Here is a 26726-nt window from a genome sequence, read left to right as displayed (position 1 = left end):
GAAAAGTGACCCCCTCCTACACTGTTGGTGGGAATGTAAGTTGGTGCAGCCACTATGGAAAACACTATGGATGTTTTTTTAAGAAACTAAAAATAGAGCTACCATATGATCCAGCAATCCCACTCCTGGGCATATATCTGGAGAAAATCATGGTTCAAAAGGATACATGCACCCCAATGTTCATTGCAGTGCTGTTTACAATAGCCAAGACATGGAAGCAACCTAAATGTCCATCGACAGATGAATGGATAAAGAAGATGTGGTACATACATACAATGGAATATTACTCAGCCACTAAAAAGAATGAAATAATGCCATTTGCAGCAACATGGATGGACCTGGAAGTTATCATACTAAGTGAAGTTAAGTCAGACAGAGAAAGACAAATATCATATGATATCACTCATATGTGGAATCTAATTAAAAATGAGGGCTTCCCTGGTGGCGCAGTGGTTAAGAATCCGCCTGCCAATGCAGGGGACACGGGTTCGAGCCCTGGTCTGGGAGGATCCCACATGCCGTGGAGCAATTGGGCCTGAGTGCCACAACTGCTGAGCCTGCGCTCTAGAGCCTGCGTGCTGCAGCTGCTGAGGCCCGTGCGCCTAGAGCCCGTGCTCCGCAACAGGAGAAGCCACCGCAATGAGAAGCCCGCGCACCGCAACGAGGGGTGGCCCCCGCTCGCTGCAACTAGAGAAAGCCCACGCACAGCAACGAAGACCCAACGCATCCAAAAATACATAAATAAAATAAATAAGTTTTAAAAAAAAAAGATACAAATGAACTTACTTACAAAACAGAAACAGACTCACTGAACTTAGAGAATGAACTTATGGTTACCAGGAGGGAATGGTAGGGGGGAGGGACAGATTGGGAGTTTGGGATTGACATGTACACACTGCTATATTTAAAATAGATAACCAACAAGGACCTACTGTATAGCACAGGGACCTCTGCTCAATGCTCTGTAATAACCTAAATGGGAAAAGAATAAATACACGTACATGTATAACTGAATCACTTTGCTATACACCTGAAACTAACACAACGTTGTTAATCAACTATACTGCAATATAAAATAAAAATTTTTAAAAATAAAAAAGAGAAAACTTTGTTATGAACAAATTTAAATTACTCTTTCATGTCTGATTTCAGATATTTTAAGTGGTGCATCAGAGAATAGGAATGTTGATTATAATGTTTATAAGGAAATGGATGAATATTCTACTCATAACTACTAAAATCTGCTAGACTTAGGCTAAACCTGATATATCAAGTTATAATAAAATAAGGTGAACATATTCCATCTTTAGCATGATTAGGGGAGAGGGTGTAGGGGTGAGAATCCTAGGCTGAGCCTGGAAAGCAACAGCGACTGTTTGGCCAAAGGAAAGGGAAGTTGTGCAAGACAAGAATGGGGTGGACTGGTGATGGCCCAGGGCAAAGTCTGGCAAAGTGCTTGGCCCCTCGTACTTGGGCAGTGAATGCAGAGGGACCAAGATCCATCCATTGCCTTCAGCTCTGTAGGCTACTTCTCAGGATGTTTCCTGTGGAATTTCCAGAAGAGAGCCAGGATGGTCAGCTTAGAGGAATATGTGATTCATTTTGGAACACTGGACATAACACGTTACTGGAAAGATACACACTGGATGACCTGCACAGTGAAACTCAACTTTCCAAATGCTGGCAATGATAGGAGATTCAGTTCCAATGACCAGTTGTTTACTGAATGGATGCCAGTGCAAATCAGAACAAATGCATTCTAACCATGACAGTCACAGGAAGGACACAAAGAACGGAGTGTTCCTGATCCCATGAAACAGCTCACTGGAATCTGTGAACTCTAGAACCTAGAATGGGAGGACTCTTATATCCCTGCCCCATGACCAGCCAAGACTAAGAGCTCTGGGAGGCCTGAGGTCACAGAGGTCTGGGTATCTGTGGGCCCACTCTCTCCCCAGAAGATCCCTCACCCACATGGGGCCATGTGCAGAGCATGGGTGGTGTGACTACTGGATGGGAGTCTGGCTCCTGACGGCAGGTGGAGTGAGCACAACTGGAATCTGGCAGGAGATCCTTGGCACTGGTCAACCCATCAAACGAGGTAAGTCCTTGGAGTCTGAGCAGGAACAGGAGACTATTCCATGCTTCGGCAGGGATTGGGAAGATGTTAGAATGTGGGGCTCAGAACAGGTATATGGAGTTGAACAAACATGGCTTTTTACCTCAACTTTGCCATCAACTGAGCAACACTGGGTAGGTGGCTTCATTTCTTTGAGCCTCTGTTTCTTCATCTTCATCTGTAAAATAGGGATGGGCATTATAACTTTCTTGTTAGGCCGTTGAGGGCAGTAAGTTAGATAATGTATGTAGAGCACGCAGCACTGTGCCTGACACTTGGAGACTTACTACACAGTAAAGGAGTACCCTGGCCACAGCAGCCTCATGGGGGTGGCTAAGCAGGGACCCCAGAAAGGGTCCTCTGACTTAAAGGTAGGTCTGGATCCTAGACTTCTGGCAATTCCCAAAGCTTCCTCTTGGAGGTTTGGGGGTGATTGGAGGGGTGCACAGTCCAGTTACCTGGCTATGTCAAAGTATAAAATATCCTTTCTTACTCTTTCTGCCCCAGATCCTTTCAAAGGTAGAACAGAACTGTGGGATGACTCTGGACTAAGTGTCAAGAGAATTGAGACTGATTCTGTCACTCCCTGGCTGGGTGACCTTGGACAAGTCCTGTAACCTAGGCATGGATTTCTTCATTTGAAAATTGGGGGAAAGGTCATCTGCTCTATTTGTCTGTCATAGGATCAAATCCAACCTCTTTAGCCTGGCATTCAGACTCCTTTCATTATATTCCCTGATCTCAGCTCCTGTAAATCCTCTTCATACCCACATGGACCTGCGAAGCTAAACCTTTCTTAGCCTTTCCTTCATACCCAGACAGAACCTACTTGCCCAAATCTTCTGTGTCTAAACACCTTTGCATTCCCTACAGCATTTAGCACAGGGTCTTGCATAAAATAGATGATTATTTTATCGATTAGCATTAGGTTTGTTTACATGTGACAGGAAAATGAAAATAGTAGCTTAAACAAGATAGTAATTATTTCTCTCTCATGGAAAAGAGGTCCAACAGAAGTAGCCCAGGGCTGGGATGGTGGCTCCAGGTATCAGGGACAAATGCTCCTTCTGTCTTCCTGTTCCACCATTCTTAGCACATCATCTCATGGTACACTATGGCTGCCAAGTTCCAGACATCTCATTCTCATTCTCATTCAGCCAGCATAAAGGAGAGAAGAAAGAGCACAAAAGTTGTCTTCTCTCCCTTTAGGGAGACTTCCTGGATGCTACATGTGACTTCTGCTCATATCATCTTATTGGCTAGAACTTAGTCACATGGCCATTCTAGCCATAAGGGAGGCTGGGGAATATACTTTTTAACTGAGCATATTGCTATTTCTAATAAAATTGATAGGGAAAAGGGAGAGAAGAGATACTGACATACCCATATGGTTACCTCTGCCACAGTTATTAAAAGAATAAAAATTATGCAAATGCACTACCAAGTTTAAAGCCTCATACAATGGATGAGATTATGATTACAAAATACTTACCTTGTTCGAAATGGTACTGGTGTCCTGATCTTTAGGTTGGAAACAGCCCAATTCTTCTTCACCTCTGGTGGGAATGTGGTGACATGTTTTTTCATCGAATGACAATTCAGAGCTATAAGTGAAGATACATTTTGGCCCTTCTCCCTTACCACGTTTTACGAATGAGGAAACTGAACTCCAGAGAGGCTAAGTAATTTGCCCATTGTCCCGTGACTAATGAAGGAGCTGGGACTAATGCTTGAGTTTCTGGACTCTATCAAGGGTTTTTCTGCTCCTCTGTGATGAGTGGCCCATTCAGGTTCTGGAGGCCTTGAATTCTGTGGGTCTCCCAACCCTGGCTGGGGACGCTGCTTGTCCAGCTCCCCTGTAGGCAGATCTAGGTCACCATGTTGTCAGCTGCATCCCTGCTGGTGTGCAGTTCAAAAAGCCTTCCATCTGGAGAGAGGGAAACATCAAGAAATAGAGGAGCGTGCTATTTAAATAATGAGGCTTTTTTGCTCACAGCAAATAATTACCTCCTTTCCTTTGTACCTAGAATGCACAGGGTCCTGAACGAGGTCCTGAAAAGAAGCGTAAGAAATGGTTGCTGCCCTTGAAGATGTGGATGTACAGATTCATTCTTCTTTTCATTCATTCATTAAAACATTATTTATTGAGCATCTACTAAATGTAGACACTAGGTGCAGCACTGGGGATACAACAGTGAACTGTAGAAGCAGACATGCTTCCTGCTCTGAAATCGCTTATAGTCCAGTGGAGGACAGAGACCAGTAAACAGGCAACTACAATATGGAATTAAAAGTGCCCTGATGGGAGGGGACAAGGTACTCCAGGTATGTCACCTGGACTAGGGTGTTGGGGGTAGGGTCAAGGCTTAGTGGGTGAGATAACATTGAAGTGGAGACCTGAAGACTGAGGATGTGTAGGCCAAGGGAGTGCTGTGTGAGGGGCACGGAGGGTGGAAAGGAAGAGTACTCCAGATAGAATGTCCAAAGGAGTGTGTGTGTGTGTGAGGAGCTGAGAGGGCTTTATCATGACCAGAGTGGGACAGGCCTTGGTGACCATGGTGGAAGAGAGGCGTGGGGAATGTTGAGAAATGTGACTGGAAAGGTGGGCAGGACTTTGAAAGGCCTGTTGGAGAGTTTATATCTTATCTTGAGGCTAGTGGGATAAAATGCTTGAGGCATATTTGTATTTTAGAAAGAGTCCTCTAGCCTCAGGGTAGAGAATAGATTGGAGGGGCAGGTCTGGATGTGGGGAGACCACTTAGGAGGCTGTTGCAGTGCTGGTGGCCTGAACCAGAAAAAGGCCCTGAGAGGTAGACAGAAGTTGATGGATTTGAGATATCGCTGAGAGGTACAACCGACAGTCTTTGGTGACTAGCTGGAAGCAAGGAACTAGAAAGACAGAGGAGACTAACATTCATAAGGAAAAATGTTAAAATAACACAGACAGATGTTAAGAAACAAAGCCATGGAATAAGAGCTATCCAGAAAGAAAATGGCGCCATGATCCGTGTGTTTTAAGGAAGGGATAATTGCTGTGGGCTGGAAAGATATACGAGGGCTTCCTGGAAGAGTTGAGATTGGAGCTGGGCCTTGTGTATGGGTAGGATTTTGGTGAATGGAGAGGACATCACAGGCTGAACAATGATGCAAGTAGAAGTACTGAGGCACAACGGTGTGTGACTTTTTAGCAGATGGTTTGGTTGTCGTCTTCTTGGGAAAGCCACAAAGAGCTGGTTCTCCAGGGGGTGCAACTAAAACTTTTGCTGAAAGGAGGGACTGGGGAGATGAATCTCATTGCTCTTTCAGAGTGGCACAGAGTTCTTCGTGTATCCCAAGGCCATTTGTGTTGGAACCTCAAGGGGTCTGTGGACCACTAGACAGCCCAGCATGACCAAAACCCCACAGATCTCAGCTTCCACCAGGAAAAAGACAAAAGGTCCTCCTTCCCCCAAAGGAATGCTTTTATGCTTGTGGGTCTTTTGCAGTGACCCAGGTCCCCATGTTTAGAGCTGCTATACCAGGGTGCTGCTTTACAATTTCTTGACCCCTGCAGAACCCTGCCTGGCAGCCTGCATTGTGAGTGAGGCCTGTGGACCCAGCAGAAAGACTTCTTGAGCCCAAGACTGTGGAAGACACAGCTGCGTAACCGGGCCTGTGGAGCAGCCTCTCTGGCCCTAGGGGGCAAGTGTCCTGCCAGGCATCATGCCCTGTCTGACCACCCTGCCCCACACCTCTGGGTACTGGCTCCAGCTGATGGCCCCCTGATCTCACGTTCTCTGGCTCAAAACCTGCTGGCATCTTCTGTCTTGGTCCAGCCTCCAGTCTCTGACATTGCCTCTGATCTAAGGACTGCTGCAATCTTCCCAGGGAGCCCTTTCTCGGGGCATTGGCCCCTGACAGCGACCTATAAGGTAAATAATTATCACCTCCAATTGACCAGCAGCACCACTTAAGGAGCCACAGTGCCCTGGAGCTGTGCTGGACTCTTCATGCCTTCATTGCTAATGCTCACAATCCTTTTGCGAAGCACATGTTATCCCATCTTACCGAAGAAGAAACTGAGGGAGATTAAATGGCTATCCAAGGCCAACAAGCCAACTTGTCCACTGCCCTACACATCCTGTATGTGAGCCAGGGAAGTCTAGGAGATAATTTCAGCAGCATTGTGCTAGGCACTTCGAAAATGTTACATTTTATCCTCACAAGGACTTAACAAGATAAGTACTACTAATCTCTTTTTACAAGTGAGAAAACTGAGACTCAGAGGGGTTAAGTACTTATTCCAAGGTCACACAGCCAGGAAGTGGCAGAGGTGGGATCCAGACCTAAGTCTGTCACCAAAGCCTCCTCTCTCCACCTCTCCAGGTGCCTAAACAGGTGAGGGTCAAACCTCCTTTCCTGAATCAAGACTCCAATGCCCCGGTAGGAAAGCACAGTGATTCAGGGAAATAGTTACAGTGGAGTCATGTGCCCTGTCCTTTCCCAACCCACTCATGTGAGCCTTTAGAAGTTTTTATAGAGGGAAGAACCACGACCAGAGATGAGCGAGGGCTCTGCATGGCACCACCCTACCACTCTGTTTTCTCAGTCCCTTCTGCCCTCTTCATGCCTCATGGACATGGTTCCTGGGGTTTGGGCCCACGGCCCCAGCTTACAGGATGCCTACCCTCTGCTCCTCCTACCCCCAGCCTCCTGTTCCAAGGCCAAGACTACTCAGCTTTGATTCAGGTTGAATGAGTCATTAAGGGTAAAACAAAGAAGAGAAGGCCTATTCCCTTGCCAGGGAATGAACCCACCCACATTTTGACTTCTTTTTGTTTTGAAATGATGACACTATGCACTGACTCAGAGTTATCACACTCAAAGAGACTACTTTCTATTTTTCTTGAAAATGGAGGCAATGTGTGAATAAATGAGCTGAAAATGGCTCATGCAGGGAGGGAAAGAAGACCTCTGGGCACATCAATGCAGCATGGAGGCTGAATGAATGTGCAGGAATGTGAGGGGACAGAATTCCTTGGTGGAGAGGAGAGCCAAGTGGAAGCAGATGTGAGGGCCATGCAGCAAAGCCCTTCAAAGCTCCTCAATGGCAAAACCTGAAGAAACAACCACCAGTCCCCAAGCCTACTTGACTTAAAGCCAAGCACGTTCACAGGCACTAGAGGGACGGAAGAGAAGACTTTTTCAAAAGAGGCTTCATACACAGGGTGTGGGGATGGAGAACTTTTCTGTGTCTAATACCAGAGAGCCTCTCCAGCCAAGCAGCCTGGCTGGAGGGCAAATGAGGGAATGTGAAAGGGACAGAGCATCTTGGAGCTGACTCTCAACACTGTGTTCTTCTCGGGAGGAATGAACTGAGAGGATCTAATCTACTACATCCTACCCTTCTAAAGTGGGGTAACTGGCCCTGTGCCCAGTAGCTGTAGCTCACAGCTTGGCTCTGGCATTGCCCAGGGCCTCTGGTTCTTGGTGGTGGGAAAAGAGGACAGAATTGGATGCCAGAACAGTTGGCGCTCTCTCCAGCTTAGTGCTGGATGGTCTGGGGTAAAATTCTCAGCCTCTCTCAGACTATTTTCTCTGAGAAAACAGGAGGTGATTGCTCTCATCTACCTGGGAAGATAGTGGTTGGGAGGATGAAATGAGAAAATGCATGAAATGAGAACTACTCTGTTAACTGTAAGATGCTACACAAGTGGTAGTTATTATCGTGTTTACAGACATAGGGGATTAATGTATTCTGACAGACGACATTACACTAGGAATCCAAGGCAATGAGGGCATTTCATTCCATTCCTTAGCATCTGAAAAATATGATGACATTTGAAATGAGTTTACTGGGAGTGAAAGTTTTCTATAGAGCTTCCTTTCCTTTGCAATAAATTCCAGGCTTCCCACGGTGCTTGAAGGTTTCTGTAGGAAGCTGCTGGGGAAAGCCAACCTCCATTTTGGTTCTGTGAGCATCTCCATTTCAGTCATTTGCACCATTACAAAAGGTGCAAAACTCTTGGCAGGATAATGGTCTCTTGTTTCATAGCATTAGGTTTTGATAAATAATGTTATAATTTTTTTAATAGAAAAAGTCTACATAGGAACTGGGAAGTCCCTGGTAAGTTTCTTGATATATTCTAAAAATAGACTTTTATTAGATATAAAATGTGCAAACATTTCCTTCCATTCTGTGGGCTGTCTTTTCACTTTCTGGATAGCATTTTTGATGATCAAGTTTTTAACTTTGAGGAAATCCTATGTATCTATTTTTTTCTTTCATTGCTTGTACTTTCATGTCAGATCTAAGAAACTATTACTAAATGTAAGGTGATAAAGATTTATTCCCTTGGTTTATTTGAGAGATTATAGAGACATCCCTCGGTATCCACTTTGCTAGGGTTTAGGTCTGTGGTCAGAGTCAGTGTCAGGACTTAGGGGTCAGGGTTAGGGTTAGGATTATGGTCAGGGTTGGAGAGTCAGGATAGAGGGTGATGGTTAAAGGGTCAGGGTCAGAGATTAGAGTTTAGGTGTCAGGATCGAGGGTCTAGAGTCCAAGGTTAGGGTTGTTAGGTTTAGGGTTATAGGTTAGGGGTTAGGGTTATAGGCTGTGGTGTTAGGGTTAGATTTAGGTTTAAGCATAACCCACCCTCATCCCCCTTCTCCTTCTCTGAGGCTTCCAGGATGGACATTATTCTCCTAGTAATTCCAACATTATCATATCTTTGCCTTGATAACTGGTCAGATTTTTCTGCTTCTTATCACATTGGATAATTTTAGATTGTAACCTGGACATTTTGTATGGTATGTAATGAGACTCTGGGTCCTCTTAAAATCAGTACAAAGTGACAAGACAAAAAAAAAAATAAGAACTACCCTCATACTCTTTACATAACAAGGTTATGTGAATTTTTCTGAGTTCCTCTATCCAGAGTTATAGGTTTTCTCTCAGGGATTTTAGGTACCTGAGCTGCTAGCATGGTGGCAGTGCAGTCTGGGGGCTACCTATGGCCTTAAAGCTGAACTAAAAGATAAAAAATATGAGAAAAAAGAACAGGGTTTTGTCCACACTCTCTGGCTTGTAGGGTCCAATCTTCCAGGTCATTTGGCCAGAAAAATGGGCTGTTTCTTGGAGTTGTTGCTGTACATGTCTGCCATGCAGTTTCATAACTCTGTACAGTAGTCACGGACAGGTCAAATCCAGGAGAAAAAGCCCAGGAAACTTGCTGCTACCATATTGGTCATTCATCATATTTTGATTTTTTTCCCCAATCCCCCTGCTTTATTTACTGTTCAAAGTCCTCAGTTACTTGTCTTTGTTGTTGTTGTTGTTGTTCAGAGTGTTTAGTTGTAATCAGTGGGAGAGACAGAGTGCAGCATGCCTCCTCCATTTGGTTGGAACCAGAAGTCTAGCAACACACTTGGAATCCTTCTCTTTTGGTTGGTGCTCCCCAAAGTATTACTGGCAGCAGCCCACTGATAGAACCTGTGTTTGGGGATCCTATATACCCTGGTCTGGTGGTGCCAGCTCCCAGGAGTCTATGGCTCCAAGTTTTCTGCCTTATTTGGGTAGACACTTGATATAGATGTTCACTCAGCAAAGATGTATTGTATGCCCCTATGTGCTATATCCTGGGGATACAAAAATGGCTAAAATATGGTCCCTGCCCTCAATGAGCTCACAGTCCAGTAGAATAACAGGAATTTGGACTAGAAATTTAGGACCCAAGCTTGAGATCTTTCTCGAGGTCTCTTGTGAGCCCCCAAACCACAACGCATTGTCAGAGAGCATTTCCCAGCCCAGTTCTGGGGCTTTGTCTTTCTAGAAAACATCTATATTGCCTCTCTCCTCTGAGGGCAACAAACCACAAAGCACTTCTATCAAACAGTATATAAAGTACTACTTTTAGTTTTGTGAACTCTACAAAATGCCAAGATTACTCTGTGTAGCAGTCTTCTTGCCTACCTACTATATATAGTCTTAGAGAACACAACCTGGTTTGGGGTTCCAGAACTCAAAAGGGAAGTGAAGACACTGGAGAGTGTCCAGAGTGACACTTGAAATGGAAAAAGAATGGAATCTGATATTTAAAAAAATAAGAGTGGGAGAAGCTGAGGCCACCTGCCAAGGAGATAATCCTTCATAAGGGAGATAAACTATCTCCCTCACTCCACCTCTGCGGCCTTCTCTATTTGAAAGCATTTACCTTCTCTTTCTACATCAAAGTAAGGCCAGAGTGTTGAATCTGGGAAAGGAGATAAAAATGGGAGGAAGAACAGGGGTCAGCCATTTAACTAGCACAAGTAGGTGCCATAAGTCGGCAAGGGTGCTCTGTGTGTCAATTGTCTTGCCATTCCCACCACAATCCAGCAAGACTTTGTGATAAGCGTTGTGGTTCCTATGGTACATAAGGAGACTGCAACTCAAAGGGTGACATGATTTTCTCAAGGTCTTAAGAGCAAAACATAGACTAGAACCCAGGTCTCCTGAGTATGGGTTCTGTTTTCTCCACTGCGTCAGCATCTAAGACTTTAGGGTCTAACTATGTTCCCTTCTCATACCACTAGAGCCATAGCAGTCTGCTGTGTGACAAGTGTGTCATTTTGAGGAGGACTTTGGGGAAAAGAGACCCTGCCCCTGACAATGGGATCTGGAGGCTCACAAGAGAGGAAGAAGTCCACTAGGAAGCCAGGTCCCAGGTTCTCCAGAACTAGATCTCCTTTGATCATAATTCAAGTAAGTGTTAATCCCCCTCTCCAAAAAAATAAAATAATCAGAAACTGACCATGATACAAAGGAAGAAAAGCTAAGTTAAGGGAGGGATCATTTTCCAAGACACTTTCCTCTGACCAGGAGGGTGATCTGGGGATAGAAGACTGTCCCCCATTACTCAGAAGCAGCAGAGGAGCAGGGTTATCCCTCCTAGTTCCCCCCTGCCTCAATGCTGGCCCTGGCTCAGAGGGGAGCTAAGAGCTTTGAGGTGGAAGGCTTCTCTCCTTCCTAACTGGTCAGTGAGGAGCAGCTTCTCCTCCTGCTCCAGGAGGGTCAGGGCTACCTGCATGTTGCATTGCAGACCAGACAGGGCTTCTCCTTGCCCATCTCCCTTCTGGCTCCTTTTCTCTCACCATCTCATGCCCTCTTTATAATTTAATAACAAGGAGAAAAGAAATGAACATTGATTGAGCTGCAACTGTAGCAGGCACTGTGCTAAGCACTTTACATTCATTAGTTTCTAGCAGAGGACCTAGTACACTGTTGGTGCTCAGTAGTTAATTAGCTCTTACCCTTTGTGTCTCCATCCTTCATTTCACTAGAATCCAGGTACGAGGCACTGGGTGACTGCGTTCAGTTTCATGACTGCTGAAGAGTAGAGACAAGAACAATATCAAAATGGCAGTGGTGGAAATGAGACTAGCATTAGGATGAATCACACACATTTCTCGAGGAGGAAACTGAGGCAACCCAGAAACTGACAGCTTAGCAGGGAGCCAAGTAAGAAGATATGTGGAAGCCTATGGAAACTTGGGGCCCAAGCAGCATCTCTTAGCATCAATTTGCACCCAAAAAGCGTCTTTAAAAGTTGGCTCACACTTGCCCCAGAGCAAGCAGCCTTTTACACCATTACAATGCTCTGTTCCAGATGTGACTAATTTTTAATCCCTGTAGTTCTCAATTAGTCATGAGCTAATTCTGTAAAAATGTCAGAGTAAGACCACATATGATTATATTTCTCTGGAAAGAGAAAGGAAGATTGCCTGAGAGCACTGGACCGCACCAAAATACAGGGTCCCAGCCAAAACCTTTGAAGGCTTGTGACGTCAACAGATTCCCTAGAGAGCTACCATGTCCTTTTGATTTTTTTGTGTATTATATTTTGAATGCCATCTTCTCCTCTCCTTGCCACTGCCTTGGCTGGGTCCTTGTCACTTTCACCGTAAACTCCCAACAGTCTCCCTGCCACCAATCCAGACAAACACAACCAACCATGGATTTTCATAAAACATTTGCTTTTGATGGATCCAAACAACTTTAGTGGCTTTCCACTGCATACAGGAAAGATCTAGACTCAATAATCAAAACCTTCCACAGCTGCCTACTTTTCCAAACATCTCTACTTCCTGCTGTGAATTCCACCTTCAACACAACTGGTTCACTTATCGCTACACAAATATGCCTAGATTCCTCCAACCTTCCCAACTTTTTCCTGCCCCATGCCAGCACCCCACCCCCCTTCTCAGTCCTCATCACTGATGGGAGATTACCCTTCCTTCAAATATGGGCTCAAGGCTAGTCACCTGGTCTCTAGGCAACTTCCCCCTCCTCTGCAATTGCACCTTTGTCTGGACTCCTCGTGCCACATATAATTATCCTGTATTGTTATGTCTGTAATTTGTTTCCATGTGGGGATGTGACAGCAGCACTGTGCCATACTTTTCTCACAAAATAGGCACTTAATATTCTATTGCATAATCTACTAGAGCTTTGAAATTTCATTTAAAGATAACTTTATCATTCTAAATGTTTTATTGTTTTTAGTGGAGACTTAGGGCCCTTGAGATGGTAGAAGAAAAAGAGATGGAGGGTTTTCTTTTTAAAGCTATTTGTCCTTCCTGTGCATATTATATAACCTCTAATTATTTCCAATATTAAAGAAATAGTCCATCTGAACCCTTTAAAATGATTCAAATACTGAAATGATTCACCAGTTCAAAAGAAACTGGAGTGACCCTTGCAAAATTTTTTTTAAAAAGAAGAAAGAAAAAACAAATACTGGCTCTTCTGGGGGAAAAAATAAAATGGCTGTGCTTTTTTTTTTTTTTTTCAATATTCTAAAAGAATTGAAAATGCACCACAAAATGGTGGAGCTTGTTTTTGTGCCTTCGGTAGCAAGTAACAACATGAAAGAAAGTTCTAGGAAACGACTAAATTTCAGGGAAGAAACTTGCCATGTTTCAAGGGACAAAAGTGAAGGATTTGCCTTTGACGGAAACCCACTGTTGACACCTCCCCAGACTGTAAATTTCATCTGCGGATTCTCTTCTCTATGCCAGTCTCCTGTTGGGTGGGAGAACTCACAGACCTGTAGCCAGCACCACTCCCCTGAGCATTCCTCTTGAGAAGGAAAGACATGGATTTAATCCCTACCGTGGGGATCCTTAGGAGGAGGGCAAGTCTTCTTTGCTTGGTTTTATATTTCAGCACCTCTCACTGAATGACTCCAGCTGGCCAGGATGCTCTCTTGCTTCCGAGCTTCTCAAAGGACTCCAGATCTTACATCCTCTGTCCTCAACATTTACTCCCTCCTTTACTGACTGTACTAGTTTTCTATTGCTATGTAACAAATTACCACAAACTTAGTGGCTTAAAACAATATAAATGTATCTCACGTGGGCCTGGAGTCCAAGTATGGGTTAGCTGGGTCCACTGCTCAGACTGAAATCAAGGTGTTGGCTGGGGCTGCAGTCTCATCTGAGGCTTAGGGCTCTCTTCCAAGCTCACTGCTTGTTGGTAGAAGTCAGTTCCAGCTCCTAGAGGCCACCTGCCATTCCCTGTCATGTGGCCCTCTCCACAACACGGCACATTGCTTCTTCAAGGTCAACAGAAGAGCATCTCTGCTGCTTGAAATCATTCTGACTTCTCTGAAGGCCTGAATTCTTTTAAAGGGTTCACCTGGTTAGTTCAGGACCACCCAGAGTAATCTCCCTTTAAATTATCTCGAAGTCACCTGATTAGGGTCATTGATTTCATTTACAAATCCCTTTTGCTATATAAGGTAACAATCACGAGAGTGAAATTACATCATATTCGTAAGTCCTGCTCATTCTCAAGGGGTGGGGGCTTACACAGCCATGTGAACCAGGGGGCTGGAATCTTGGGGGCCACCTTAGAATTCCGCCTACCACATCTCCTTCCCTCCTGTCCTAGGTCAATGTGGCTCAGTCTTCCATTTCACATTTTGGCAGAATAAGATCCAGATAACTGTCATTCCCGAGCCTTTCTCTTGATGTGGTCCGCCTTGGCTTTCCTCTCTGGTTCATCACCTCCCAGCTCCTCTCTCATAGCCGCTTCCGCAGTGGGCCTGGTGAATCAATGCAAGTGTCCCCTTCTTTGTGACCGCCTTCCCTTTTTTCTTCCCCATCACCTTCACCCAAGCAGAATTGGGAGCTGTGCTAACATCCTGGATGGACCTCTGTGACCGCAGTCATTTGTCATACTGTGACCTTGGCACAACTGCCTCTCCTCTTGGCCGTGTGTCTCTTCATGGCAGGGATCTGTCATGTCCATTCCGTCACCTCAGGGCCAAAGACATGTACCAGGTGCTCAGTAAAGGTTGGATCAATGAATGGAAGGTCCAGCAGCAGGCCAGCAGAGAGTATGTGGGGACACAGAGGGAGTCGTCAGCTGGCCCAGAGCATGGGGGTGTCAAGGCAGCGGTGGAGGCCAGTGAGCAGCACCTGTGTTCACATGTTAAGGTTGTATTGGCTGAATTTGTTTTTGAGACAGTCCTAGCCATATGACTGTTTTCCCTGCTAGCTGAGTTTCCCTGCTAGCCATATGACATAGGTTATGCCCTCACAATTCTATTCTTAGGAATCTTCCAAAATCACATTTTCCTATAATGCATTGAAGAGTTGATACTCATGGGTGATGTCCTACATTGAAAGGAAGAGAAGCAGCCAAGGTGGGGGGCGGTAGTAAACTATCTATTTTGAAGTGCAACCCTAAAGTTTACCTTGTAGAGTTTATGCTCATGCATCTTTTTAAAAATAAATTTAAAACCTTGAATATTATGCTAAGAATTTTCTCTTGAAGGAAACAGAGGTATTGTCATGTCACTGGGAATTCCATGGCTTATGGAGATTCTCTTGGAAGACTTTCTAAGAGTGATAACTCCATCCTATCCAATCTACTTTTCTTCTTTCAAAACAAAAAAATTAACTATCAAAGTAATATTTGGGAAATGCATAAAATTTAAAGAAAATAAACATCCCTCATCATCTCACTATCCACTGAAAACCATTTTAACATGACTTGGGATGGAAAAAAATAGGGAGAGAGTTTTACTCCTGCAAAGGACTGCTGTCTCCCTTCAAGATTTTGCAGCAATCATTGGCTTAGTGATAGTGGGTGGAGGAGAAGCGTAAGTCATGTAAAGTTGACTTTATTTGGCAAGATTTACTGCCTGGCTGGCAGCTAAAGGGAGAAGAACGGGGAGAAAGCAAAGGTTTCCACAACACCCCCAAGACAAGGGATACACTTATGCAAACCTAGCACCAGGGAGAGGGCCAAGTGGGAAGTTCAACTCAACATTTATTGAGCCCTCAATGTATCTCCCAATCCAGAAAAGCAATGAAGATGTTAATCTTTGAAATCACTAACTAAATAAAATGTCAATATTTATTTTAAACAAAGTTGCCTGTAGAGCACACTGCAGGTTTCTAACAACCTTCTCCTCCTCCATCCTGTACTTCCCCCCCCCACCGGCCTTATATTTCTGGACTTCTCTGCTGTAATTGATGAACTTGGAAGGGCTGGAAGCTCTGCTCCTATTACTATATTGTCAGCCTGCAACACTTTCCATTTGGAGACCCTGCTGCATCCTGATCCCTGCCCTTTCCCTCACACTTGCTGCTTTGCAAGATCCATTCACACCTGTGACCCTAGGTCCTGCTTCTCCACTCTCAGCCTGGGAACTTCAGGTTCCTAGGGGACATTTCTTCTTACTGACCCAGCAGCACATGCAACTGCAACTCCAAGTTGAATTTGTCATGACGTGTCCCTTCAGCTTGGCCCCTCTCTCCCCTCCCACTGCCTCCTGCCCTTTAACAAGCTCCACTTGTCAGTCTCTTAGAAGGGCCCTCTCTTCAGTCATTGGCCATTCCCTGTGCACACACAACCTGCTGTTTTCACCTCCTTGTCTTTGCTCAGCCTGTTTCCACCACCAGGGAGGCAGATACTTCAAAACTCCTTCCTTTCAGAAACTTCTTTCCAGAAACTCTGCCTACCAAAATCCATCTGTATCTCCTACTTGGCACCTCCAAGTGCTCAGGTATTTGGGGTGGGCTCTGTGTTTTACATGTCTGTGTTGTTGCTATTCTTGACTTATTGGTAATGACAATACTAAGAATGATTACTATTAATTTAAGGGCTGCTAAGAGCCAGGACATATATCTTTCTAAAAGGCATAGACATAAAGAGAAGGAAAGCCACTCAGAATACTAAGGGGGGAGTCATTGGGAAGTGAAGGTTCACACCCTTACCTCCTTCAACCCTCCTCCCACTTCCCCTCTCCCAGCCCTCCCTTCAGTGCAGAGACTTCTGGGAACAGCAACATTCTAAGCTGTTAACAGCTGAAGCCTTCCCAGAGGCTTCTGTCCCACAGTGACAGTTGGCTGAAGACAGTGAAACAGAGAGGTCCTTTAGGAACGGTTGGGAGTGAGAAGGGGAGGGGAGGGGTAAGGACCAGCCTTAGGAAGAAGTAGACTCCAGGCCCGAGTTCCTCCTAACCTACTGGCATAGCACATTGTGCCATGGTTAGAGCCTCACTCCTCCCTTAGCCATTTCTGCTGCCTCAGAAAGGGTTCACTGAGCTCAGCCTGCAGGGGACCCAGAGATGAATCAGACATGGATCCTGCCCTCGAGGAGCTTACTGTCTAGTGGTAGAAAATACCAAGTACCATAGCAAAGCCCATTCCAAGGATCATGGGGCTTCAGAAGAAAGATGCAGGCTGGACATCAAGGAAGGGCTGCCAGAGGAGGTCGCATTTGAGCTGGACCTAGGAGGCTGAGAGGGAACTTTCCACAGGCAGAGATTGGAGGTGGTGCTAGTTATGGTGACGGACACCTTCAGTCCAAGACTGTGATCTGTAGGGGGGGATAGCTGGAGAAAGGTGAGAAAGAGGCCAGGAGACTCTGGGCATATTCTCTAGAAAGAGGACACCAAGGATGACACTGTGCCTCCTTTAACATTTTGCCCAATACTGCCCAGAGGAAAATAGGTTGTTGTTTATAGGGAGTAATGGTTAAAAGTTGAGAACTCAGGGTTGGAATGACAAGTGCTCTCTGAGGGTGGTTAGGCTGACCCTCAGCACCGTTATCCTATGTGTCTGTGATTTGGAAGGGGAGCCAGTGACATACCTTTGGGCCTAGACAAGGTCTCTCCATCAGTGAACGCCCTCAGGTGAGCAATGATGCTTCACAGTAGAATGGGAGATGGGACCCCAAAGAGTGAAGATGCTCAGGACTGTTCATTTGAATTTGCAAGAGTGTCAGGTCCATGTTTAGCTCATGTCTGCCAGCAGAAACAGTATGGGCACATGTTTTGAAAAGTGTAGGCAGAAGTGAGAAGAGGACTGGAACTGACCCAAGGTGGGGAGAAGATGGCAATGAGTTGCTTGATGTGAACAAAAAAAAGTCAAGAAGGGGCAACAGGATGATAATAAAATACAAAAGGGGAAATGTATTTAAGAAGTCTATACTTTAAATATTTAATCCAGTTTTCCTTTTCCCCTTTGTTGCCGTTTAAGAATTGTAGCTCTACCATTTTGTGGAGATTACAGAAGGGATCTCGTAAAAATTTTTCTTTGGCAGGGAAATTGTTACCCAAATTTTACTCTTTTAAAAATGTTTATACAACTTTCAAGATCAATTTTTGCTTAATCTTTGGTGGCACCGCACCCTTTGGACTTTTGTTTTTAAGCCCAGCCATAACCAGTATTTCTCCAGGATTCTAGTCATTCTCAGTGGGCTGAATTTAGCCAGCAGTAACCCTAGCCTTGGAAAGACAAAGCAACCCAAGGATACTTTATGGAAAAGAAACTGGCAGATAAATCAGGTCTAGACAATCAAAGGATAAAGAGCAGAAGACTCAGGCCTGAGAGAGCAGAATCATGTCTTGGATGGCCAGAAAAGAAAAGGAAGGCACGGTGGGTTAGCAAGAGTAGGGTCAGCATGCAGGCCTGTGGCCCTGATCCTGAGAAGCCTCAGGAGTGGCAAGGGGACATTCATTCTCTGCTCGACCTTTTATACACCTAGCTCAGTGGGAGGAGACTTGGCCTTGGAGGTGTAGCCCCTGCACCCAGAATTAGGTGAATCCTGCCTCTGGTCAACTCAGGACCAGAAAGGCTAAACTGACCTAATTTGGAAAGGATGCTTTGTGCCCCCTCAGGTGCATGCTCAGTGGCTGCCCTTCTAGGGTGGGAACTATAGAATAGTGCAAATAACCTCAGGGTATCAGAGGGGAGGACGCAAATGACAAGGGGCAACATGGCCAAGTCCAGTGTGAGAAATTGCCTTTGGGAATTTCCCCACATTGGTATTCTTTCAGCCTCCAAACTCAGTCCTGAGTCTTTCCAGCCTCTGTCTGCCTTGTAGTTTGCCTCCAAAGTCCAGCTTTCCTATGCCCGTTTTAAGCCCAAGCAAAGTACCTCTTCAACCCTTAATGTGGCAGGTCTCTTTGGATCTGATTTCTCTTCTGACAGCCATCCCCACCTGCCCCTGGTCTGACTCCGTTATCTTCCTTAGGGAGGTGGTTTCCTTTCTTAGCTTTCTGTTCACTTCTCTTCGCCTCTTTCTCCTTCCTGCTGTTGCTCTCATCACACTTTGCTGGCCTTCAATCATATTGGTGTCCAATTCAGTCTGTCCCCTACTATTGTTTTCTGTTTCTAGGGGTGGTGATTTTCCTGAAGGGAATGTCCTTCTTATTATATTTTTTAAACAAATAAAAAACCAGTTACACTAACAGGGAGCCCTGATCATTTGATACACTAAAAAGGCACAGAAGATGGATATAATTCAGGGGAAATGCTATTCCTCGTAGGAGGGAAAAGCAGCAGGAGCTGGTTCCCAGTGTAGGGCTAGGGCTAGAGGAGGAGCTGGAGGTGCGCCTGCTCAGACTCTGCAGGCCTCTGGCACAGGAGGTTCTAGAGCTGCAGGCCTGGCAGGCATGGTGGGAGCAGTCTCTTTAGGGTCTTATTCCCGAAACTCTCTGCTTTGACTATTGGCAGGGGAGCAAGGGGTCAGTTTTACTCAATGCTGTCACAAGTGACTCAAACCTCTTTCTATTGCACCCTGGAGATGACTTTGAAAAGCACCAAAATGATTTCTAAAGACTCTTAGCTCTAAACGACAAGTTAATAGGCTGTTTGTAGCCCTTCTTGTCAGTTGTGGCTTGGGGTAAAACATAGAGCACTCAGTAACTTACGTAGAAAAATGTTGGACGAGTCCAAACATTTGTTGGAATGATTCCAAAGAAGCCTAGAGAAGGAGTAAGTTGAGTTGAGATCATGGAGCTGCCCTTTAAGGACTTCTTAGGGGTCACTTCTCCCTCCAAATCCTCTTCATGAATTTCTATGAAGAAGAGAGTCTGAAGAGTGTTACTCAAACTGGGCTCAGGACTCCTGGTGGCTCAGGACTCCCAGGTGGGCTGACTGACAAACTGGAGGGGCGTGTTTATTTGTGGTGGTGTGGTCTGTCCTACCTCATCGGCTGCCTCTCCACTCTCCCTGTTGCTCAGACTGGCTCTGCATTCTCCCGCTTTCACACAGAGGCAGCTGCATAAATGAGAGCCCTCCCATCTCCATTTCTGCCGAGTTAAATCCTACCTCTCCTCCTGGCCCAGCTCAAATGTCACCACCTCTAGAACCTTGCATGAGTGTCCAGCTGGAAGTCAATGTTCCCTCCTCTAGACTCAGCGACCATTTGGTTGGGCTCTCCCTTAAACTCTAAAAGCTGGAGAGCATGTTAGTGAAGGTCTTGTCTCCCCCGCTAGGCCATAAGATAAAAGTGAAAGGAAGATTGCTGAGCCCCAAAGTCAGGATAAGCCAGAAAGGTGGACTTGTTTCCTCAGCCATTACATTCCTACAAAGGGGCTTCTCGTTCCCTCTCCCTCTCCATGTGGGGAAGTACCCCGAAAGGGTTCCTCATGGCCTTGTCTTTCCAAAGGCACAGCCAGGTCTGCAGATGTAGGATTTGAGCAGCTGCGGCAAGGCAACCCTGACCACATGGCCCATCCTTTCCAGGCTCCAGCTGACCTGATCAAAGGCCACTTTGGAAACAGCTCTGTCCTAAGAGCCACTAAGAGCTGTGGAGGCAGGAGTAGGGGAGGAAAGGCAAATATCAAAATTATTGTATGATCTTGGGTAGCAACTGGCTAGCCGGGGGATGAGAATGGCTGATAAAGCCTTTCACCTTTGGGGTCAGCAGCATGCCTGGCTGCATTGCAAGGAGGCCAGAACACCTATCAGCTGGGCAGCAGCTCCTGTGAATGAATCGCCTTTGTCTTGTTGGGGGCGGGGACGAGTGCGTGTTTATTTGCTCAACAGAAAGCCATGTAAACCAGGGATCAAAAGGAAGCCCTGGTGATGGCAAGAAGCCCAGGTGCCACGAGACAGAAGATGCCGCCCACAATGGCAAGGAGTACAGGGGGGCTTAGGAGGAAATGTCCTCTGTTTTGGCAGAAGGTTCCTCGCTTCTGAATGGAGCCTTCTGAGGCAGAGGACTGAAGGAGCCAGAAAATGCCTTTGTTGGTTCCCAGAAACCTGCCTGGAGCTGGCAGATGGGGGCCTGGCCTCGGGCACCTCACTTCCTAGCTTCCTGCTAGCCATATGAGCAACCTCATATTTGCAGTCAGCTCAGGCCTCATTTTCTAATTCGAAGAAAAGCAGTGATCCATTATCCCAGGGGTGATTCTTTGCTCCAGATCCAGCTCCTTTTTCTCACTTCCCCCAGCCCTGCTGGCTCTTTCTCAGCAACAGCTAAAGTGGGACAATAAGCATTAGCAGTTGAGGAATTTTTGAGTCGGCAAACTACTAATGCTAAGAGCTCCTGAGAAAGCCAAGGATTCAGGGTTTCAGAAGCAAACGTTACACAAGATTGACAGGCATGGAAGGAATGTTCTGGACCACTGTTCAATAAAGGAATTCCTTGAATTTCATCATAGAAATGACAGAGCTGGAAGAGTCCTTAGAAACCATCTATTACATTTTTGCCCTCCCTAGGCAACTGCTTCCCTTCTACAGATGAGAAAGTGAAGTGGATGGTAGTTAGAGATGAGACACTTAGTGCCAGGAGCTGAGCTGGGGAAAGAAGCTAAGTCTTCCTGATTCCCATGTGAATGCTCTTTCCACAAAGATAGAATCTGTTTCTGGATTCCTTTATGTTAATTTCCATGATACACATGAAAACACATGCTCATGACACATCTCCAACTGAACACCTTATCATAACATGCGCCATGAAGTGGTTGTATCATTACCCAAGGGCATAAATCATAGTGAGATGTCAATATAACTTGTTAAACTTGCCAGTGTAATAGTCAAAACATTAATTTATTACACTTTATTTTTCATGGCATGGGCTCAAAAAAATTTCAAATTATTCTACAAACTCTAAAAAAGATAATTAAAGAAGGCAAAAATACAGAGTAACTTTAATGGCATTTGGGCATTAAATCGCAGTTTATAGTCAGTGGACAGATGACCTTATTTTATCAGGTGGGGCATAACCCAAATCAGTAAGGAAGGACCATTTGGTTCTACACTACCCCAAACAGTACCTGCACCCCAGCTGGCAGCTCCTCTCTGGCTCTTAATGAGATTCTCCTCTGTAGCTGCTGCTTTGCTCTCTGGGGAAGGTTGGTTCTATGACAAGGGGCAGGGAGCTGGATTTGGAAAGTCCTCTCTCTGCCTCTAACTCATTCTTCCAGGTCCAGCTCAAATGACTTCTCTGTGAAGCTTTCCTGGGTCCTCCCCCCATTTCTCAGAGTGGCCCAAATCCTCCCCTATTCTAATGGCCCCATGGTGCCACTGTCCACAATGTCCCTTACAGTCACAGTATCAGGTGACTTTGCTAGGTCTCTGCCAGCCCTAGAGGTGTTCTTGTTTGTAATTCCTGATCTTTCAGCCTCACAGGCTACTATGAGAATTTTTGTGCCAATCGGTAGAACTGGAATTCCCATGAGGTCTGGTTCACGAGAGACATAATTCTACTCTTGGGGGTGGGCACTGAACAGGGAAGTGGGGGAGGGAGCAGGGCAGTGGAGGCGTTTGCAGGAAAGCCTTGTTGAAATTGTGGAAGCAGAGGTGGACCAAGAACTGACCCCTGGGTCATTGGAAGAAAAGACCCCTGGGAGGGGACTGAGGCTACAGCACCAGCTCCGAGTCATACAATCAGGAAGGCATTACACATTTGAGGCAAATAGCCATTATTACAAAGGAGAAAATGGCACTCTACTCCACGTACCACCCAGTAGGCCTAGCATGCTGGGCCAAGGCTCCCGCTGTAGGCCTTGAGGCTCACCTGTTGGGAATAGAGGGGGTTGCCATAATTCTGAGCTAGGAATAGGTGGAGATGGGTGAGGGCTGGTTGGGGGTTTGGAGACTCGGCGTCTCATCTTGCCTCTGCCGCTAGTTGGTTGTACAGGCTTGGGCAAATCTGTTCCCTTAAAAAGGGCCTCATAGAATAATCCAGATTAGGTGACAAGATGAACTCTAAAGTTCCTTCCAGGTCTAAAGGGCTGGGATCTCAGGGCTGCATGAGCTTCTTTCCCACCACGTACCTGTTCACTGGTGTGTCTGGAGGGAGGTGTACACAAGAGTCATCACGTGGTCCTTTTGGAAATAGTTGAGTCGAAAAGACTTGACGTCCCACTCATCTTCAAGGTGAAACAGGAAACAATTCACAATTCGACTGCAGCACAGGCATAAGGGGGTTAATCCGCCCGGGAGACCAAACCCAAAATGTCTTTCCTTGGGTGCTCTGAAATACTTTATATAAAATAATTGTACTGTATTTTAGAGCTATAGAAACATTAGTTTGAGAACAATGGTTCCCATGAATTTATTTTACAAACAGGATTATGAAAAAAATAAACGATGGTGGTGGTAGAGGGGGACGCACAAGAAACAGCATTTTTTTCTTTTGCTAAGTAAAGATATTAATGGAAAAACCCAAACTCTGATCTACTATCATTGTTTCATGTTCAGCAAAGAACATTTTAATACCAAAAAAAGGGAAAAAGGATATAATCTAGCATAAAGGACAGTCCTTTACATTGAATTTAGCTCTATGAAGAAAAGGACCTCATTGTCCATATTTCAGGGAGATGTTTCGCACGGAAGGACACTGGTCCATGGATTGGCTCTAGAGATCACCAGTTCAGAGGTGACAGTGTTCTTTGATGGTCAGTGGATCCACACCACTGCTCATTTGTTCTTTTTAGCGACCAGCCAACGCTACAAAGAAGTGACTGTGACAGTTTCCATTCCGTTACCCCGTATACTATCTTGACCTGGGAGAGGGAGATGCATGGAAGCAAATCAAATCTATAGCCATTCCTTTCTATTTCCTTCCAATTTCAGAGGAAGAATGTACTTTTCCTCTGCTCCTCAGATTCTTTCTCTCAAGGCCACTTCTGCCATAACCACTGCCTAGAGGGTTGCTGTTAAAATAAAACTCCAGTGTCCACTCCCCTTCCCAGCCCCAGTCTGACATAAGCACCCCCCCGCCAGCTTTTAGGTCTTCGTCTCGTCGTCCCCCCCTCCCACCAAGCCCCTCTTACCTTCCTGCTATCTAGCTTCTAGCCTCACCTCTCTGGAATCAACAGAAAAATCAAATCAAGGAGCAACTTCCTGAAATCGGAGTCTTTTCTCTCTTGTCTTCAAACTCAACCTATCTGTGATCTTTAAAATGCTCCCATACTCCTGGAAGCATGCTTCTGTCTGCTGCCTGCCTTCGTTGGTCTGGCCATGTTTCACTGTGTCCCTTCTCTCTTTTCTCACTCTTCTCTCCACTCCCCAAACCCCACTGCTGCCGGAGCTTTGTGACTGAATGTGCGGCCAGCTTTCCCAAAGCCAGCCAGAATGGGACAAGACAGCCCTGACTCAGCTGGCACTTCATTTAATCTTTCCAGGAAATGCGAAGATGTGGAGACTGTGTCAGTCATACCCGGTGACATCAGTCTTTCTGAGTTTGGACTTCGTTTATCCGTTTTTATTCCAGTCTCTCACCTAAACTTAGCTTTCTATACCCAACATCAGTGCCTTCCTGAGAGCCTCCTAGGCGTGAAGTACTCTACTGCAAGTTTTTGAGGGCGGGGATGTTAAATACAACATGGTCTCTGCCTTTATGGGGTTCTCCAGCTCATGGGGGAAAATTGGTGTTTCAGTTACCTGGAGGCAAGGCAATTGGCAGGAACTCTGTGAGAAAGGGGCAGTAAATTAGGAAAACGAACGTCAAGTTTCTCTGGCGGAAACTGAGAGAAAAGTGGCCAGAATAAAGCTTGTCTGGACTTCTGTGTAACGCTTGGTTAACGTTTTGCTTGTCCTTCTGAATCACCCTGGCATTATCAACAAAGAATAATGCGTTGATCCTTCTTGGAGTAAAAAGAATTTAGTAGCACTTCACAAAAAATTCTATTGTAAATATTGTGTCCTACCTCAAAAAAAAATTTTTTTGAAGGAACGTTGTTAATTCACTGCAAGCCCACTCAGTCACTGAAGAATTTGGGGTATTCAGCTGGAGAGCTTTGTAATGAACAAGTAGCTCAATTATTCTACTTTCATTACACAATGCAGCTGACATTCTTTGGCATCAAGGAATTAAAGCACATTTTCTCTGGAAAATGGCAATGATTTGAAGACATACGCTACATTAAGTGGTTCTTGACTAAATGTAGCTCCATTTTAAAATAAGGGTTTCGTAGGGGGTGGGATAGGGATGATGGGAGGGAGGTGCAAGAGGGAGGGGATATGGGGACATATGTATGCATATGGCTGATTCACTCTGGTGTACAACAGAAACTAACACAATATTGTGAAGCAATTATACTCCAATAAAGATCTATAAAAAAATAATAAAATAAATATCACTTTTCTTTTCCTAAAAAAAATAAATAAAATAAGGTTTTCCACATGATTTAACCTCTTGTAGGCTGCTCTCACTTAGCTCATTCAAGGACAGGGGTGAGGGTTAGCTCAGACTTGTTAATTTTGTGTTTGAAACAATTTGCACAGATTTCGCAGTTGACGCTATTTGCACCAGACATTGAACACCTAAGGCTTGTTCCCACAACTCGGCAGATCATCTTGGCCCCTTCCCCTATTTTATCCAGTGCTCCTCTGGAAGCCAACCTGTCTACCCAAGACCACCATGGCCTGTGGAGCACTCAGCCCCAGCAATCCCAGCCTCTCCTCAACCCTGGACTGAAAGCCAGAGAGCCTGGCTGCTGGGGACTAGGCCCGCGAGTGCTAGAGGGCCCCGTCAGGAAAAAATGGGTTCTCTTGAGGAGACAGCTGCTCTGCACCCACTCTCAACCCACTCAGAAGGACCCCAGCCCTTCTCCCGACGTAAATGTATAAGCAAGCCCCCACTAGCCTACGTTCCTTTGTGCCATTTAGAAAAAGGTGTCCCGTCTGGATGGACACAGAACTAGGCAAGGAAGCAGGGGCTGGATTTTGTTCCCACTTGGCCCCTTCACCTGTGGCCCTAAGTGAACTGGCCTTTCCCCTTGGTTTTTAACATTGTTCCTCCTAAGACAGCCCCTTCTGATTCAAAGGCTGAAAAAATGGGTAATGCCAAGGAACAGATTAAATACACAAAAGTTGGATACGATTGGCCCGTTTTGAAAATGCTCACAGCTTTCTGTAGATTTTTGGGTCTACAAGCTCCTTTGCCAGTCTGAGCTATTCCTGCTGCTGCATGGAGTGGAGGGCTGGATGAGGTGACCGCCAAGATTCTAGCATCATATTAGAGACTGGTTAATTTACAGCCAGCGGTAATTGCAAAATTACTCCCACCAGGGAGCTTGAGTTGAAAGGGAGGTGTTGTAAAACTGTTGCTACTAAAGTATGGTCTGTCCAGGGCCAATAAATAATCTGGTTAGGGACGATTTCTCTCTCTGAGCATTGCAGAGATTATGAGATGAATGATTAAACCTGTGCAATCCTGGTCCGCAGAAGGGTCTTCCTCCCCTACCCCACCTTTTCCAGTTCTCTCCTCTTCTACTGCCAAATTTCTTGAAAGAGTCCACACTTGCTGCTCAACAGCCCCTCTGCCCACCATCTGACTGAATCTGATTGATGGGAGAGCACAAGTGTTCCTAATTGCTGAAGCTGCTGGCATCTTCTTATTTTTTCAACTAGTCAGTATAAAGTGTTCTAAGCTGATGGCTTTTCTTTCCTGTTTTTACTGCCCTCCTTGGGCTCCAGTTAAATGATCCTTTCCTGGCTTTCCTTCTGCTCTCATGGCTTCTTTTCTGCTTCTTCATTAGTTCCTAAACCAAGGATGTCCCTCAGGGTTCTAGCTTGAGCTTTCTTTCCTGATCTCTATTTCTATGTTGGAGATTTGATGTATCCCAGAATTTCCTTTGTGACTGATGCTCAGATTTGTATCTGCTGGTCCTGATCTATTTCCAGATCTCCATGCCCACAGTTCTAACTGCTGACTGGACTGCTGCCTGTTCTGCCAGCCCTTCAACACGTTCAAAGCTGTCATCTTCCCCCTCTATTTTGTTCCTCTTTCTGGCTTCTCTAGAGAAACACTCTGCACTGCAAAGGGCAAAGACTTTGGGGTCACACCCCTAGGTTGGAATTCTGGCTCTGCACTTTTATGTGTAGCCTTTGA

General features: G+C 45.5%; 1 long non-coding RNA gene across 1 annotated transcript; it reads right to left on the bottom strand.

Moving 5' to 3' along the window:
* Positions 1 to 874: 874 nt before the first annotated feature.
* LOC309626779 lies at positions 875 to 26115 on the bottom strand. Its single transcript, XR_014243400.1, has 2 exons — positions 3612 to 26115; positions 875 to 2297 (listed from the first exon to the last, which is right to left on the bottom strand). It is a non-coding gene; the product is annotated as an uncharacterized lncRNA (long non-coding RNA).
* Between the last annotated feature and the right edge of the window lie 611 nt (positions 26116 to 26726).

This window comes from Balaenoptera borealis (genome assembly GCF_965194805.1).
Source record: "Balaenoptera borealis genome assembly, chromosome: 3".
Taxonomy (NCBI): Eukaryota; Metazoa; Chordata; class Mammalia; order Artiodactyla; family Balaenopteridae; genus Balaenoptera; species Balaenoptera borealis.
This window is presented reverse-complemented; position numbering and strand designations above follow the sequence as displayed.